Source organism: Symphalangus syndactylus, chromosome X (assembly GCF_028878055.3).
Source record: "Symphalangus syndactylus isolate Jambi chromosome X, NHGRI_mSymSyn1-v2.1_pri, whole genome shotgun sequence".
NCBI classification, from domain to species: domain Eukaryota; kingdom Metazoa; phylum Chordata; class Mammalia; order Primates; family Hylobatidae; genus Symphalangus; species Symphalangus syndactylus.
In genome coordinates, this window is record NC_072447.2 from 117,144,305 (window position 1) to 117,161,739 (window position 17,435).

Here is a 17,435-nt window from a genome sequence, read left to right on the forward strand (position 1 = left end):
AAATGCCAGCAGCTACCAGAATTTGAAAGAAGCAAATAATTAATTTTTCCCTAGAGCCTAAGGAGTTTGCAGCCCTGCCAAGATATGACTTTAAACCAATGAAAATGATTTCTGATTTCTAGGCTCCAGAACAGTAAGAGAATAAATTTCTGTTGTTTCAAACCACCTAGTTTGTCACAACTTGTACAGCAGCAATAGGAAAGAATAAAAATTCACATACTACTGAATGGATTTATTTATAATGTATATGATATTTAGCACATTTGCAGAATTGTGCATTCATCACCGCAACCAATATATACACATATAATTTTTACAGCAGTTTTAGTTTCACAGCAAAATTGAGTGAAGGTACAGAGATTTCCCATATATTCCACACCCTTACATACAAACAGCCTCCCACTCTATCAAAATTTTGTACCATAATAGTACATTGATTACCATTGATGAACCTACATTGATATATCATTATCACCCAAAGTTCGTACTTTTTGCAGTTATATATTCTATGAATTTGGACAAATTTATAATGACATATTCACCATTATAGTATCAGACAGAGTATTTTCCCTGCCCTAAAATTCCTCTGTGCTCAGCCTATTCACCCCTTCCTCTGCACTAATCCCTGGAAACCACTGATCCTTTCTCTGTTTCCATAGTTTTGCCCTTTTCAGGGTGTCATACAGTTGAAATCATACATAGGGTACATATCCTTTTCAGATTGGCTACTTTCATTAGTAATATGCATATAAGCCTTCTCTATATCTTTTTATTGCTTAATAGCTCATTCCTTTTTAGCACTGAATAATATTCCATTGTCTGAATCCACTTAAAAAAGAAGGACATCTTCCTTGCCTTGAAGTTTGGGCAACTATGAGTAAAGCTACAGTCAATGTCTATGGGTAGGTTTTGTGTGGATATAAGGTTTCAGTTCCTTTGAGTAGATACCAAGGAGCACAATTGCTAGAACAAATGTTAAGAGTATGTTTAGTTTTGTAAGAAACTGTCAAACTATCTTGTAAAGTTGTACCATTTTACATACCCACCAACAATGAATGAGATTTCCTGTTGCTCCACAAGCCCACCAGCATTTGGTGGTGTCAGTATTCTGGATTTTGGCCATGCTGATGGCTGTAGTGGTATCTCATTGTTAATTTGTGGTTCTCTAATAACATGTGAGCATCTTTTAATATGCTTATTTGCCTTCTGTATACCTTCTTTGATGAGGTGTCTGCTCATGTATTTGCCCATTTTTTAATCAGGTTGTTCATTTACTTATTGTTGAGATTTAAGAATTTTTTGTATATTTTGGATAATTATCCTTCACCTGTTATGTCTTTTGCATATAATATGTAGCAATCTGTGACTTGTCTTCTTATTCTTTGGCAGTGTTATTCACAGAGCAAAAGTTTTTAATTTAATGAAGTTGAGTTTATCCATTTTTTCTAGTTTCACAATTTTATAAATTGTGACTTTGGGTTTACATCTAAAAAGTCATTGTCATACCCAAGGTTGTTTAGGTTTTCTCCATCTTTATCTTCTAGGAATTTTGTAGTATTATGTTTTACATTTAGGACAATGATCTATTTTGAGTTAATTTTTTGTGAAGGGTATAAAGTCTGTTTCTAGATTCACTTTTTTTGTATGTGGGCTTCAAGTTTAAAAATAGCAATCCCACTTCTTTGGATATATCTGAAGAAAATTGAGTTAATATATCAAAGAGCTATCTGCACTCCCATGTTCATGGCAGCATTATTCATAATAGCCAAGATATAGAAACAACTTACATGTCCATCAATGAATAAATGGGTAAAGATGATGTCAGATATGTGTATATATATATATATTATTATCTCCTTTTAAATGGGTAAAGGCAATGTGTGTGTGTGTGTATATATATATATATATATATATACACTATTATTGCCTTTTTACAGGAAAGGCAACAGGATTTAAGGAAGTTAAGAGACTTGCTTAAAGCAACAAATCTAGTAAGAAGCAGAGCTCATATGCAAACTCAGGTGTTTTACACCCACAAACTCATGCTTTCAATCAACATGCCATACTGATACATGCAACGACTTGAATGGATCTCCACAAAATTATATTGAGTGAAAATTAAGTCAATCTCAAAAGTTTAAAAACTGAATTATTCTATTCATATAACACTCTTGAAATCACAAAATTATCAACACAGAGAAGAGATTAGTTGATGCTTGAGGTTAAGAATGGGGATTAGGGAGAGGTGAGTGTGGTTATAAAATGAAAACATATGGAATCATTGTGGTTATGAAACTGACCTTTGCCTTGACTTTGGTGGTAGAAACATTAACCAGCATATGTGATAAAATTGTATAGAAATACACACACACAAATGAGTATAAGTGAAACAGGATATCAGCATATGGCTGATGGATTATAGAAATGAAAATATTCTGGTTGTGATATTATACTATAGATTTCCAAGCTATTACTGTGGAAAGGACATAAAGAATACATGGAATTTTTCTGTAAAATTTCATAAAACTACGTGTGAAACTGCAATTATCTCTACAATAATTTAATTTGAAAATGTAAATAAAGAAATAGATGATATAAAAATAGCTGAATCAAACTTCTAGAGAAAAAAGAATCATGTCTGAGAGCAAAAACATATGGCAGATAATACATAGCAAAATAAAAGATTAGTGAGTTTAAGACATACTAGTAGAAAGTATCCCCCCAAAACTTCCAAAGATAGAGTATATAAAAAAATAAAATAATATGTGATTACGAATCCGTAGATTCAAAACTTCAAGAGACAGAAAATACATCTGATTGGATTCACTCAAAGAGGAGAACACATAAAAAGATTTGAAAAAATAATGAACAAAATTTTGAGGAATGGATAAAAACCGTAAACCTATAGATCCAAGCAGCTTAATGCATCTCAAGGAGAAGAGTCATGAAAAAACTACACCAAGGCATAAAGCTACACTATAATCAAATGGTTTAAACCAGTGAATAATTAGATAATCTTAAAAGCAGCACAAGAAGAAAATACACAATATGTACAGACGAACAAAGATGATGCCAAAGTCAGATTTATTTTCAGAAAACATTCAAGTGAGAAGACATAGAAACAACATGGTAAAGGTCCTAAATGGAAAAACTGCCAACTAACCTATACCTGGCATAAATATTATTCAAACATGAAGAGAAATAAAAACTTTTCAGAAATATGAAAGGTGAAAAATTTATAACTAACCAACCTGCACGATAAGAAATGTTATAGTAACTCCTCCAGGCTGCAGAAAAATGACACTAGATGGAAATATGGACATACGTAAAAGATTAAACCATAATAGAAATGATAACTACATGAACGAACACATGATTTTTTTATTGTTTATTACATTATTGACTATTTAAACAAACACAATAAAAATGAACTGTGGAGAATCACTTGCAGAATGGTGGTGTGGGAATCTCTGTGAACCCTCTCCCCAGTGAAACAACTGTAATTCTTGAAAAAGTGAAATGTAAAAAAAAAAAAAACTGCTGTGGAAATTGTCCTAAGGGCATATAGCAAATGGAGAAACATTTATTAAAGGAAATCTACTAAACCTCAGTAAGAAGAGTAAGAATTTGTGATGCTTGAGCCATTCCCCTTGGAGCTTAGTGTGATGGAAACTCTACTATAGGCAGGTGTTAGTAAGAAGATCAAGCTCCCTCCCTTCTTCTTTCCAATCTAGCATGATGATTTATCCCCAGGAAAAGTAGGATACTGACATTTCTCATCTTCCCAGATCCATATAGCTGAAGCTCTATTTCAGGAAAGAATAGGCGAGAGATATGGGGCTCCCTTCCTCCCCACAACCCTCACACATAGGATAGAAACTCCATCCTATTGGCAGCAAGCTAAGAATACTGGACTTCAGTTACTTCTGCCAAAGATTGCTCATAGAACAAAGATTTTCTTGTGGAAGAGGCTATAGGAAAAGACCAAGAGCTACCACCCCCACATATTTCCCTACTTGTAGAGTGAAAGAATAACTCCCAGAGAAGTTGATCGCTGTCCCTGACTCTGGCTTTGAGCACTGGCACAGAGATTTTGCCTAGGGAAAAAGGTAGGCCTTAAGAGCAGACACCTCCATGGATATTTCTAAGGAGACTGATTTTATTTGAAACAGAGCATGAGAAATTCAAGCCCACATTTCAGCAAAAGAGATGTTCATGGTAGGCAATTAAGAGTACTTCTGCAGCTCCATGATAGCCACAATTGAAATGGTAGTCTAGCTAGTAATGTATGAAACAGAACCAGTGCAAGAGTCATCTAAGAAGTGCTCTTGTGTGTTTGGATCAAGCCACAAAAACTGACGTCAAAGACTACCCCTACAAAGAGACCTGATTTTATTTGGATCAGACTGTGAAGCCATGAATGACCCAGGGAATTGTTTTGAAAATAATAAAGCAATCAGCCAGCAATCAGTGGAGGCTAATATCTGAATGTAATATAAATAGAGGTGGACTAGCCAGAGGATTAACAGGGAATTCAGGGAAACAGTAAAACACAGACCAGTTAAAACCAAGACTCTGCTCATACCCTAGACCTGTGTTCAGATGAGTGAAAACAAAAGTTATACACTGAGGGGGAAATAGACTTCATTGACATTGTCTATCTATGTTACTAAACAAATAAACAAGAAACAAGTGAAACCAAAAACTACAACAACAACAAAATAACAGGAAGCCTCATGTTGGTGGGGAAAGCAGCAACAAAAGATGGAGAATCAGATCCAGAGTTGCTAAAATATATTATCCAAATGTCCAGTTTTCAACAACCACAACAACAAATGAGACGTAAAAAGAAACAGGTGAGTATGACCTATATAGACTGGAGAAAAATAAAAGCAGGTAATAGAACATGACTTTAAGGAACTCAGATGGTGAACTTTGCAGACAAAGGCTTCAAGTCTGCTATTTATAAATACGTTCCAAGAACTAAATGAGGTCGTGTTTAAAAAATTAAGGTAAGGCATTATGACAATGCTTTATCAACTAGAAAACTCCAATATGAAGATATCAATTACTAAAACAAGCCTAATGGACATTCTGGAGTTGAACACCTGGAGTTGAAAAGTACAATAACTGAGATGAAAAATTCACCACATAGACTGAACAGAAGATTTGAGTTGTCAGAAGAAAAAAATAGTGAACTTAAGGGTAGCTCAATAGAGATTATGCAATATGAGGAACAAAGAGAAAAAAATAAAAAATAAACAGACTCTCTGAGACATGCCAGACACTATTAAGGGCACCAACACATGCATAATGGGAGTGTCTACAAGGGAGAAGAGAAAGTAGCAGAAAATATTCAAAGATATAATTGCCAAAAATTTCCCAAATTTGATGGAAAACTTTAATCTACACATTCAAAGAGTGCAATAAAGCCAAGAAGGACTAATGGAAAGACATCTATATCAAGAGCTAACGTAGTCAAAATGTTAAAGAAAAGCACAAAAGCAGCAAGAGAAAAAGTATTTATCATATACAAGGGAATCCTAGTAAGATTAACAGCTGACTTCTTATTAACAAAACAAGTGAAGCCAGGGGCATGTGATGATATATTAAAAGTGCAGAAATAAAAAAAAGTCAAACAAAAACATAGCTAACAAAACTATTTTTCAAAAATGACAGCAAATTAAAGACATTCCCAGGTAACAAAATATAAAAGAATTTTATGAAAGCCGACCTACCTGACTAGAAATACTCTAGGAAGTTCTTTAGGCTGAGACTAATTGAAACAAGACAAAAATTAGAACCCACACACATAAAAAGACAAAGACTACCAATAACGTTAATTATTAGGTAAATATGAAAAATATTAATTACATATTTCTTTTATATCAACTTATTTTAAAATAAATGCATACAATATGTGCATAATTGCATTTTGGGCTTATATATAAAAATATATTATGTTTGACAATGATGGCATAAAGAGAGAAACAGAAAATTCAAAAGGAACGGTTTGTATATCTCACTACCAAATTTATAATTATTACTATAACAACTAGGAAGAATACCAAAAAGAATAGATAAGACGTGCACAATGCTGCATAACGACTAGACTTAAAAACATCTATAGAACATTAAACCCAACAAGAGCAGGATACTCATTCTTCTCAAGTGCACATGAAACATTCTCCAGACAAGACCATATGCCATGTAATAAATAAAGCACCTCAATGCATTAAAAGAATTGAAATAACACAAAGTATGTGTCTTATCACAGTATAATGAAATTAGAAATAGTAAGAGAAAATTTTTTTAACTACAAATATGAGGAACTTAAACAGCACACTCCTAAATGACCAATGTATCAAAGAAAAAATAACAAGGAAAATTAGAAAATATTTTGTGATGAATGAAAAAATATCAAAACTCTGGGATATTGCTAAAGCCGTTTATAGGGAAATTTATAGCAATAAATGCCTATATTAAAGAAAAAAGCAGCACCTCAAATCAATAACTTCACCTTCCACCTTCAGAAACTAAAAAATGAGGAACAAACAAAACCTAAAGTAAGCAGAAAAAAAGACTAATGAAGAACCGATAAGAAATAAATGAAATAAAGAATATAAAAACAATAGAAAAAATCAATAAAACTAAAGATTGTTTCCTCGTAAATATCAACGAAATGACACAGGTTTAGGTAAACTCATTGAGAAAAGATGAGAGAAGATTCAAATTACTAAAATCAGGAATTTAAAAAAGGACATGACTACTATCCCCCCCAAAAAATAAAATATAAAAAAATACTAAGCCAGCAAGTTAGATGAAATGGACAAAATCCATAGAAAGAAAGAAACTGTCAAACTGACTTAAGAAGAAATAGAAAATCTGAATAGACTAATAAAGGAAAAAAAGAGAGATTGAATTAGTAATTTTAAAACTTTTCACTAATAAAATCCTATGCCTATATGGCTTTACTGGTGAATTCTATTTTTTTAAATTAATACTTACAAATCCTTCCAAAAATAGAAGAGAAGGGGAAAAATTGCAATTCATTTTATGAATCCAGTATTATTCACCAACCAAAACCAGACAAAGACACGAAAACAATGGACTAATATCCCTTATGAGTATAGATACAGTATTCTTCAACAAAAGACTAGCAAACCAAATTGGGCAGCATTACAAGAGTTATACTCAATGACTAAGTGGGATTTATTCTAGGAATATAAGGATGGTTCCACATATGAAAATAAGTCAATGATTGATTAATATTCACCATAAAAATAAAGGATAAAAATCACACGATCATCTTAGCAGATGCATAAAAAATCATTTCACAAATACAACACTGCTTCATAATAAAAATCTCTCAATAAACTAGGAATAGAAGGGAACTTCCTCAGTCTGATAAAGTGCATCTAGAAAAACCTACAACTAACAACATATCTACTGGTGAATAACTGAAATTTTTCCCCTAAGATCAGAAAGAAGATGAGATTTGCAGTTAACGTTTATTTCCAATATTGTTCTGGATATTCTAGCGAGTTCCATTAAACAAGAAAATGAAATGAAAGGGCTCCAGATAGAAAAAAAAGTAAACTATCTCTATTTGCAGATCATATATTCTTGTATGTTAAAAATCCTAATTAATCATAATCCTAATTATTAGAACTAATAAATGAGTTCAGAAAGATAAAATAATATGGAATATACAAAAACCAAATTTATTTCTATACACAAGAAATGAAAATTCAAAAATGAAATTAAGAAAACAATTTACAATAGCATCAAAAAGAACAAAATCTTATGAATGAATTTAGCAAAATAAGTGCAAAATAAATATTCTGCAAATTATAAGATATTGTTGAAAGAAATTAAAGAAGACATGGGGGGAGGGTGGAGGGATAGCATTAGGAGATATACCTAATATAAATGACGAGTTAATGGGTGCAGCACACCAACATTGCACATGTATACATATGTAACAAACCTGCACGTTGTGCACATGTACCCTAGAACTTAAAGTATAATAAAAAATAAATAAACAAATAAAAAGAAGACATAAACAATGGAAACACATCTAGTGGTCATGAATTAGAAGTCTTAACATTGTTAAAATGCATTATTTCCTGAATTGGTTTACAATGCCAATGCTACCTCTTTCAAACTCCTAGTTGCCATTTTTTCCCTTAAACTGACAATGCAACTGACCCAGAATAATAAAAAAAAACTGTTTTTTGAGTACTAAATTGGAGGATACTTCCTGATTTCAAAACTTACTACAAAGCTAAAATAACAAAGACATTGTGTTACCGGCATAAGACTCTGCATGTAGATTAGTGGAATAGTATATGAGTGTAGAAATAAATTCATATTTATGGCCAATTTCTTTTCAACAAGAATGCCAAGACAATTCAATGGAAGAATGAATAGGGTTTTCAACAGATGCTGTTGTACAATTAGATATCCAAATGCAAAATAATGAAGTTGGCACCACCATAAACATCTTGCACAAAGGGTAACTCAGAACGGTTAATATATCCAAAGGTATGAGCTAAAATTATAAAACTCTTAGAAGTAGAGTAGTACATCTTCGTGGCCTTGTTTATGCAAAGGCTTCCTAGATACAAAAACAAAAGCACAAGTGACAAAAGAAAAAAACAGATTTTTAGACTTCTTCAAAGTTAAAATATTTTGTGTTGCTAACAATAATATCAAGAAAGTTTAAAATAATCCAGAAATGGGAGAAAATATTTGCAAATCATATATATGATATGGGACTTATATCCAGAAAAAAAAAAGAGCTGTTACAATCAACAAGTAAAAGAAAAAAAAACAGGCCAGGCGCGGTAGCTCACACCTGTAATCCCAGCACTTTGGGAGGCCAAGGTGAGCCGATAATGAGGTCAGGAAATCAAGACCATCCTGGCCAACATGGTGAAACCCCATCTCTACTAAAAAAAAAATACACACAAAAAATTAGCTGGGTGTGGTGGCATGTGCCTGTAGTCCCAGCTACTTGGGAGGCTGAGGCATGAGAATCGCTTGAACCCAGGAGGAGGAGGTTGCAGTGGGTGGAAATTGTGCCACTGCACTCCAGCCTGGCGACAAAGAGAGACTCTGTCTCAAACAAAAACAAAAAAAACACAAAACAACAACAACAACAACAACAACAAAAAACCAATGTTATAAATGGGCAAAGGGTCTGAATAAATATTTTTTCAATTTAAGGTATACTAAGGTATACATTAAAAAATATTCAATTCCATAGGCATTAGGAAAATGCAAGCCAAATTCACAATGAAATACCACTTCACACTCACTAGGATGGCTAGAATTTTCTTTAAAATAGACAATAACAAGTTTTGTGTACTATGTGGAGAAATTGAAACCCTCATGCACTGCTATGGGAATGCAAATGTTGTACTCCCTTTAAAAGCAGTATTCCCAACCTTGAAAATGTTAAACACAGAATTATCATATTCAACTCGTAGATACATACGGCAGAGAAATAAAAATATATGTTCACACAGTAAGTTGTAGACAAATGTTCATAGCAGCTTTATCACAATAGCCAAAAAGTGCAAACAAAAACGTTCATCAATAGATGAACAGATAAACAAAATGTGGAATATCCACACTGCAAAATAGTATGAAATATTGGTTTTTGTTACTGGTTTCTGACACAGAGCTCTTAAATTTGTTTGCATTTTCTGGATTATAATAGCATGTTTTGTTCCAATGAGATGACTCTTGGTGGACTTCAGCATAGGGGCTGGTCACCAGAATGGCCAAGCCATGATTAGAAATTGGTAACTTTCAGCTCCTTCCTCCATTCTCTGAGATGGGGAGAGGATCTGGTGATCGAGTTAGTAATCCATCATGCTTTTTTCATGAAACCTCCATAAAAAGGGTTTGGAGAGCTTCTAGGTTGGTGAACACATCCAAATGCTGGGAGGGGACTCCTCCCATCTCCACAGAGACAGAAGCTGCTGTGCGTGGGACCCTTCCAGACCTTGCTCTGGGTACCTCTTCATCTGGCTGTTCATCTGCATCTTTTATCATATCTTTTATGATAAACTGATAAATGTGTTTCCCTGAATTCTGTGAGCTATCATAGTGATATATCCAACCTGAAGAGATAGTCCTGAGAACACCTGATTTGTAGTCAAGTTGGACAGAATTGTGAACAACTTGGGGACCCACTACTGGCAATTGGCATCTGAAGTTAGAGGGCAGTCTTGGGGGATTGAGCCCTTAACCTGTGGGGTCTACACTAATTCCAGGTAGTTAGTGTCATAAGTAAATTGTAACATACCCACTTGGTGTTCACAGGGTTGAAAAATTTGTTTGTATAAGAAAAAAATCCCCACATATTTGGTGTCAGAAGTGTTCAGTGCAGTAGAAAAAGAAAAAAAAAGTTTTTCATTTGGTGTCAGAGAAGTAGAATTTGTTAATTGCCCTGGCTTATGGAAAGAAGTGGTTTGAGAAGAGAAAGGATGAAAAGGTGGGAGATGAGAAAACTTCGGTCCCGGGATTGCTACTTAGTCACCCATGGTATGAAACTACAGCTGTGCTGCCATTAGATACCAAAGGTAAATGTTACCAGTGGAATTTAGAAATGGTGGTATACCAAGCTCCTAAGGAGCTGGTTCATTGGATACAGAAGAAAATGCAAAATGAGAAGCCTGCTAAATATATGATCCCTTGGTTATAGATATCTGTAATAAGTAAAAGGGAAAAAACGTGCTAGGTTAGACCTGGATGCTGGATTAGGCTCATTTTGGGCAGGTTGGAGATTTAGTACTAGCCTCAAAGCCACACTCAAAGGTAAAAATCATGCCAGGAAAACAGAGTGTATCTTTAAAGCTCTGGTCACCAAGAAGCTAGTGAATATTGGGAGATGACAAAAACCAAGAAACTACTGAAGCCAAGGGGTATAGTGTGAAGGAGTTGTCTCATTTTATAGACTGGTATCCTCAGCTCCCTGAAGAGTCTTAACTAAAAATGGATCGTGAGAGTGACTAATTTGGGGGTAATACCTTTGGCTTTGTATGCTGCAGAATAGAAAAGCATGTCTGGTACAATACAGGACCTGTAGCTCACTGTGAAAAAACAACCACAGATGGCTGTACATGATGAATAAAATGGTCATTGATGGGGTTAAAACAAAGGTTTTAATATAAACCACCAAAGGTTGGGCAGGCCAAAGTGATCTCCTAGTGGTCCCCCAACATTAAAGGGTTCCAAAGAAGTTTGCTCTATTTAGCCTAGTTTGAAGAAATGTTTAAAAGTCAGAGAGCACAGATTACAATAAGAAACCTGATCAGCTATTGCTTGGGCAGTGGTTAGGCAGATTAACCATGATAAGGATTGCAAAAGAGTCAGGTCTCTTGGCTTAATCCCATGCTGGGGACACAAAGCCATTGCATAAGAGTGAGTAAAATGGTCATGGGGTGAAGAAGTTCATGGGACAACTTAATACCAGGAATCCTATGCACTATGGTACCAGTGGTGAAGCACTGATGCAGGCTACAATTTTTATTTTTATTTTATTTCAATAGTTGTTGGGAACAGGTGGTTTTTGGTTACATGCATAAGTTCTTCCGTGGTTATTTCTGAGATTTTGATGGACTCATCACCTGAGCAGTATATGCTGTCCCCGATGTGTAGTGTTTTATCCCTTACCCTGCTCCCACCCTTCCCCTTTGAGTACCTAGAGTTCATTATATTATTCTTATGCCTTTGCATCCTCATAGCTTAGCACCCACTTATAAGTGAGAACATACAATATTTGGTTTTCCAATTCTGAGTTACTTCACTTAGAATAATGGTCTCCAACTCCATCCAGGTTGCTGCAAATATTATTATTTCATTCTTTTTTATGGCTGAGTACTATTCCATTATGTATATATATCACATTATTTTTATCCATTCATTGATTGATGGGCATTTAGATTGGTTTTATGTTTTGGCAATTGTGAGTTGTGCTGCTATAAACATGTGTGTGCAAGTGTCTTTTTAACATAACGACTTCTTTTCCTTTGGGTAGATACCCAGTAGTAAGGTTGCTGGATAGAATGGTAGTTCTACTTTTAGTTATTTAAAGAGTCTCCATATTGTTTTCCATAGTGGTTGTACTAGTTTACATTTCCAGCAGTGGTGTAAAAGTGTTCCCTTTTCACCACATTCATGCCAACATCTATTATGTTTTTATTTTTTAATTATGGCCATTCCTGTAGGAGTAAGGTGATATCTCACTGTGGTTTTAATTTGCATTTCCCTGATCATTAGTGACGTCGAACATTTTTTCATGTTTGTTGGCCATTTGTATATATCCTTTTGAAAATTGTCTATTTATGTCTTTTGTCCACTTTTTGATGGGATTATTTTTTTTTTCTTGCTGATTTGAGTTCCTTGTAGATTCTGGATGTTAGTTGTTTGTTGGATGCATAGTTTGCAAATAGTTTCTCCCACTCTGCGGGTTGTCTGTTTACTCTGCTGATTATTTCTTTAGCTGTGAAGAAGCTTTTTAGTTTAACTAGGTCCCATTTATTTATTTTTGTTTTTGTTGCATTTGATATTGGGTTCATGGTCATGAACTCTTTGCCTGAGAAAATGTCTGGAAGACTTTTTCTGATGTTATCTTCTAGAATTTTTGTGGTTTCAGGTCTTCAATTTAAGTCTTTGATCCATCTTGAGTTGATTTTTGTATAAGGTGAGAGATGAAGATATAGTTTCATTCTTTTACATGGGGCTTGGCAATTATCCTGGCAGCATTTGTTGAATAGAGTGTTCTTTTCCCACTTTACATTTTTGTATGCTTTGTTGACTGTAAGTATTTGGCTTTATTTCTGGGTTTTCTATTCTGTTCCATTGGTTTACATGAATAATTTTATACCAGTACCATGCTATTTTAGTAACTATAGCCTTGTAGTATAATTTGAAGTTGGGTAATGTGATGCCTCCAGATTTGTTCTTTTTGCTTAGTATTGCTTTGGCTTTGCGGGCTTTTATTTGGTTCCATATGAATTTTAGGATGTTTTTTCTTGTTCTGCGAAGCATGAAGATGGTATTTTGGTGAGAATTGTGTTAAATTTGTAGATTGCTTTTGTGGCAGTATGGTCATTTTCACAATATTGATTCTACTCATCCAAGAGCACAGGATGTGTTTTCATTTGTTTGTTTTATCTATGATTTCTTTCAGCAGTGTTTTGTAGTTTTCCTTGTAGAGATCTTCCACCTCTTTGGTTAAGTATATTCCTAAGTATTTTATTTGTTTGCACAGGCTACAATTAAGTTGAGTGAATATAAAAATGTAAGGGGTGATAGGATTATGAAAGTTGGAATGCACAAATAGGCTTTATGTAAAGAAGTGTATGTCCTTTACCTAAACGTTTTATAGTAATGGATATTATGCCTGGCTTGAAACATTTCCCCCACCTAGTACTGTAAAACCAAAACCTTCTAATGAAGTACTAATGAAGGCTACAGTTAAGAATGTAAGAGTTGATAAAATGAATATGAAAGCTTATAGGATAATTGGTATGTTTTAATTGGCTTTACATGAAGTAGTTCCATCTATTTTACCTAATTGTATTATGAGGATGGACTTGGGAGTGTTTCCCTTACATGGTATTGCAAAACAGAAGATATGTAAATCTTCCCTTGAGGCAATGTTAATTAGACATACTAAATGGGAACCTGTAAGATTGCCAAGCCCACAGAGTGTAAAATAGAAGCTGGAGTGCTGGTAGGGACAAATTCACTGTGTGACAGCCCCATGTGAAGTGTAGGCTGAGGCTTATGGCAAAAGCCTGAGAGTACCTCCCAACATTGACTACTGGGTCTTTGGGATAAAAAAAAATCCCACTAGATGGGTAACTCGTAGCTTTCTATTGGATGTTAATTGAAACTGCCACTATGACTAAAGGACATAAAACAATCTTAAAACCTGAAATCCTCATGGTGTCTTGGGTGATGTCACTCTAATAAGAATGGCAGTGCCCAGAAGAGGTCCATAAGAAAATCGAAATGTTTTATACAGGATTATACTACCTAAGGAATGTGAGAGGAGATACTCAAGAGCAGAGAGCCTCTTTTCCCCCAGGACTGACTCCCGAACTGTGTGAGGAACTACTAGATTACATCATCATTTACACAGTGCCCTATAAACAGCTCTCAATTGATCAACAAATAGCTGCTTGGTTTGTGGAGAGCAATTTTAAGGTGATCAGACAAAAATCCTATTTAGAAGGCCACTGTAATCAAAGAAAGTAAAAAATAATTAGGTCAGTGGGCTGAATTACACGCTGTTTTTCTAGCAGTGATAAAAGAATTGAAAAGTGGTGAAAAGCCCCTTTGTTTGGGTTTTTATTAATTCATAGGCTGTGTCCAACAGCGTGGCCATACGGTCAGACATAAGGATAATGCAAATCTGGCCAATTCACCAAAGAGATACCCACAAGGAACACTGAGATATCCACTATGGATACCTGAAGGACGCATTAAAGCAGAACATGTCAACACCCATCAGAACTCCTTTCCATGTTCATAAGGTGATTAGAATCAACAAGCAAATTTCCTAAGTAATTGCTTAACATGGCCACCTAGGTCCATGAAAGTAGTGGACACGGGATACTACAGCAATGCAGAAATGGACTGAATCTAGGCATGCTCCTCTTGCACCTTCTGAGACACAAAGTACCAAAAAGAACTACTCTGTCTCCCTGCAACAGAGACAGAAACTGCTGATGGCTATGTGGCAGATTCTCTTGAGGGAAGGCCCTGAACATAACTGTCAAATGATATGAATGCTGGTATCCCTGGGCGGGGGGGCTACAAATGAGACTTGACAGGAATAGACACTGGGTGGTTGGCTTTGTTCCCATTGACTTGGAACCCAGAAATAACCAAATCATGGAAAGTTGTAGTGATGCCTGACCTTAATAATATGAGTAAGGGCAGATTTTGTTGGGAACATAAAGTGAATACCTCTATAATTTTTACTGATTTGTTCTGTAATTAAACTAAACTATACCACGATCATATTGCATTTGGGAGATTGAGTTAAAGCATCCTCATAATGTAGTACCTGAGGAAGAACTAGACCTAACTAGCTATAAGCTTATTTCTGCGCTAGTTTTGCACAAGCTTATCACAAGATACAAATAGTAGTACATGAAGGGGAAGAAAGAATGATCAAACTAATGCAAGAATATAGAAATGTTTGTAATGGATTTACAGAACAAAATGAATTTGTAGAGTAACAAATTAGTTGTTTATTTTAATCTATTCCTATTCCACATGGCTTTTTTAAATGTTAGGCATATTTGTATCAGTACTGTTGCTATATATGTTCTATAACTGCTACACCAAATGTAAATGCTATGATAGATATGATTGTTTTACTGTAAGGGGTCCATGTTCAGAAACTAGGGAGCGAACTGTGAAATTTTACATATCTATAGATAGATAGGTAGGTAGGTAGATAGATAGATAGATAGATAGATAGATAGATAGATAGATAGATAGATATAGATCTATTTCTGCCCTCAGATCTCTTAAAACTGTTATAATTTCCTAAGCAATAAAGGTAATAGGAGCATCTTTTTATTCTAATGAGGCAACTTTTGATAGGCTCCTGGATGGAGGCTGGTCACCAGAAAGATCAAGCCACTATTAGATGCTTGAAACTTTCAACCCCCCTTCTCATCTTCCTGGGAGGGGAGAGGTGCTGGTGATTGAATGAATAGTCAATCATGTCTACATGATAAAGTCTCCATAAAAATCCCTGAAGTATGGGGTTTGGAGAGCTTCTAGGTTGGCAAACACATCCACACACTGGGAGGGCGGCTCATTCCACTTCCACAGGGACATGCATTTATCATCTCACCTGAAAATTTGATTTCTAGATATTTGCCCAGAGAAATAAAAATGTATATGCTCACAAAGACTTGTTGAGAAATATTTATAGAAGTATTATCTATGATAGCTGAAAACTAGACTTAATTCAAATGTTCATCAGTGGGTGAATGGCTAAATTACTATATCCATAAAATAGCATACGACTCATACATTTAAAAAACCAAGATACTAATACACATGACAACCTGTATGAATCGAAAAACATTATGCTGAATAAAAAAGATATATATATGATACTACTTACTTTGTAATTTTACTTATAAGAAATTCAAAAGCAGGCAAAACGAATATATAGTGATGAAAGGCAGATAAGTGGCTGTCTTTGGTTGAGGGTGTTGGGGAGGAGTGTGAGTGATACTTTTGGTGATAGAAATGTTTTGTATTTTAATTGTGATGGTGATTACATAGGTGTTATTTGTTGAAATTCCTTGAACTGTATACTTAAAATAGGCATATTTACTTTTTGTATATTATTCCTTAATAAATTTTATTTAAAAAGTTAAAAAAAATCATTATGACAGACAAAGCTAGAAATAAACGAAAATAAAAACAAACCAAACAAAACAAAACAAAAGCCAGATGTAGTACTTAGCCATGGAGACTAATGATAATTTTATATATCATAAACTGTGACAGTTACTATGTATAAAAACTGCTGTTAGCAAGTAGCATCAATAAGACTGTAAAACAAGAAGACTGCTTTACCCTGGGGCTTTAAAGAAGACTTTGTCAGGAAGTGACATTTGTGACAAGATATGAATGATGAGCAGAGATTAACTATGTAAAGGAGGAATGATGAAGGGCAGGGGAAGAATGTTCCCAACTGCAAGAAGAGCACGCGCTATGTCGTGGTGGGAAGTGAAGTTAGCCCTGACTGGGGAACAAAAAAAGTGGCTGGAATTTGGTTGAGATAAAGTTGAAGATGTAGCCAATAACTAGACCATGTAGAGCTTTATAGGATTTTAGTCTGTTGGAAATGTTTATGTGTACCATGATCAGATTTGCATTTTTAAAATATTGTTCTGGCTTCTGGGTAGAGATTGATGAAATGGGGTTTTGGAGAATGGAAGCTGGGAAAATATTTATGTGTCTATTGCTATAATTCTGGAAGGAAATGCTGGACAGATAACAAGCTGTTGTGGTAGAAGTGGTGATGGAGAAAAGTGGACAAGTTTCAGAAATATTTGGGATCATAAAATCTGGTGTTATTTGAATAAAAAGGGGAAGGAGAGTATGTTGATGAGGTTACTTCCTACATTTTCCTCTTGTAGAACAGGACACATAATGATGTCATTCACTGAGATAAGAAACACTGGGAGAAGATGCAATTCGGTGGAAGAAAAGTCATGAGTTTAGTTTTTGGTATATTATGTTATGGTATATTTTTTCGCCCACTTGGGCTGCCATAACAAACTACCCAAACCAGAGTGACTTGTAAACAACAAAAGTTTACTTCTCACATTTCTGGATGCTAGAAGTCCAAGATCAAGGCATTTTCGGAGTCGATG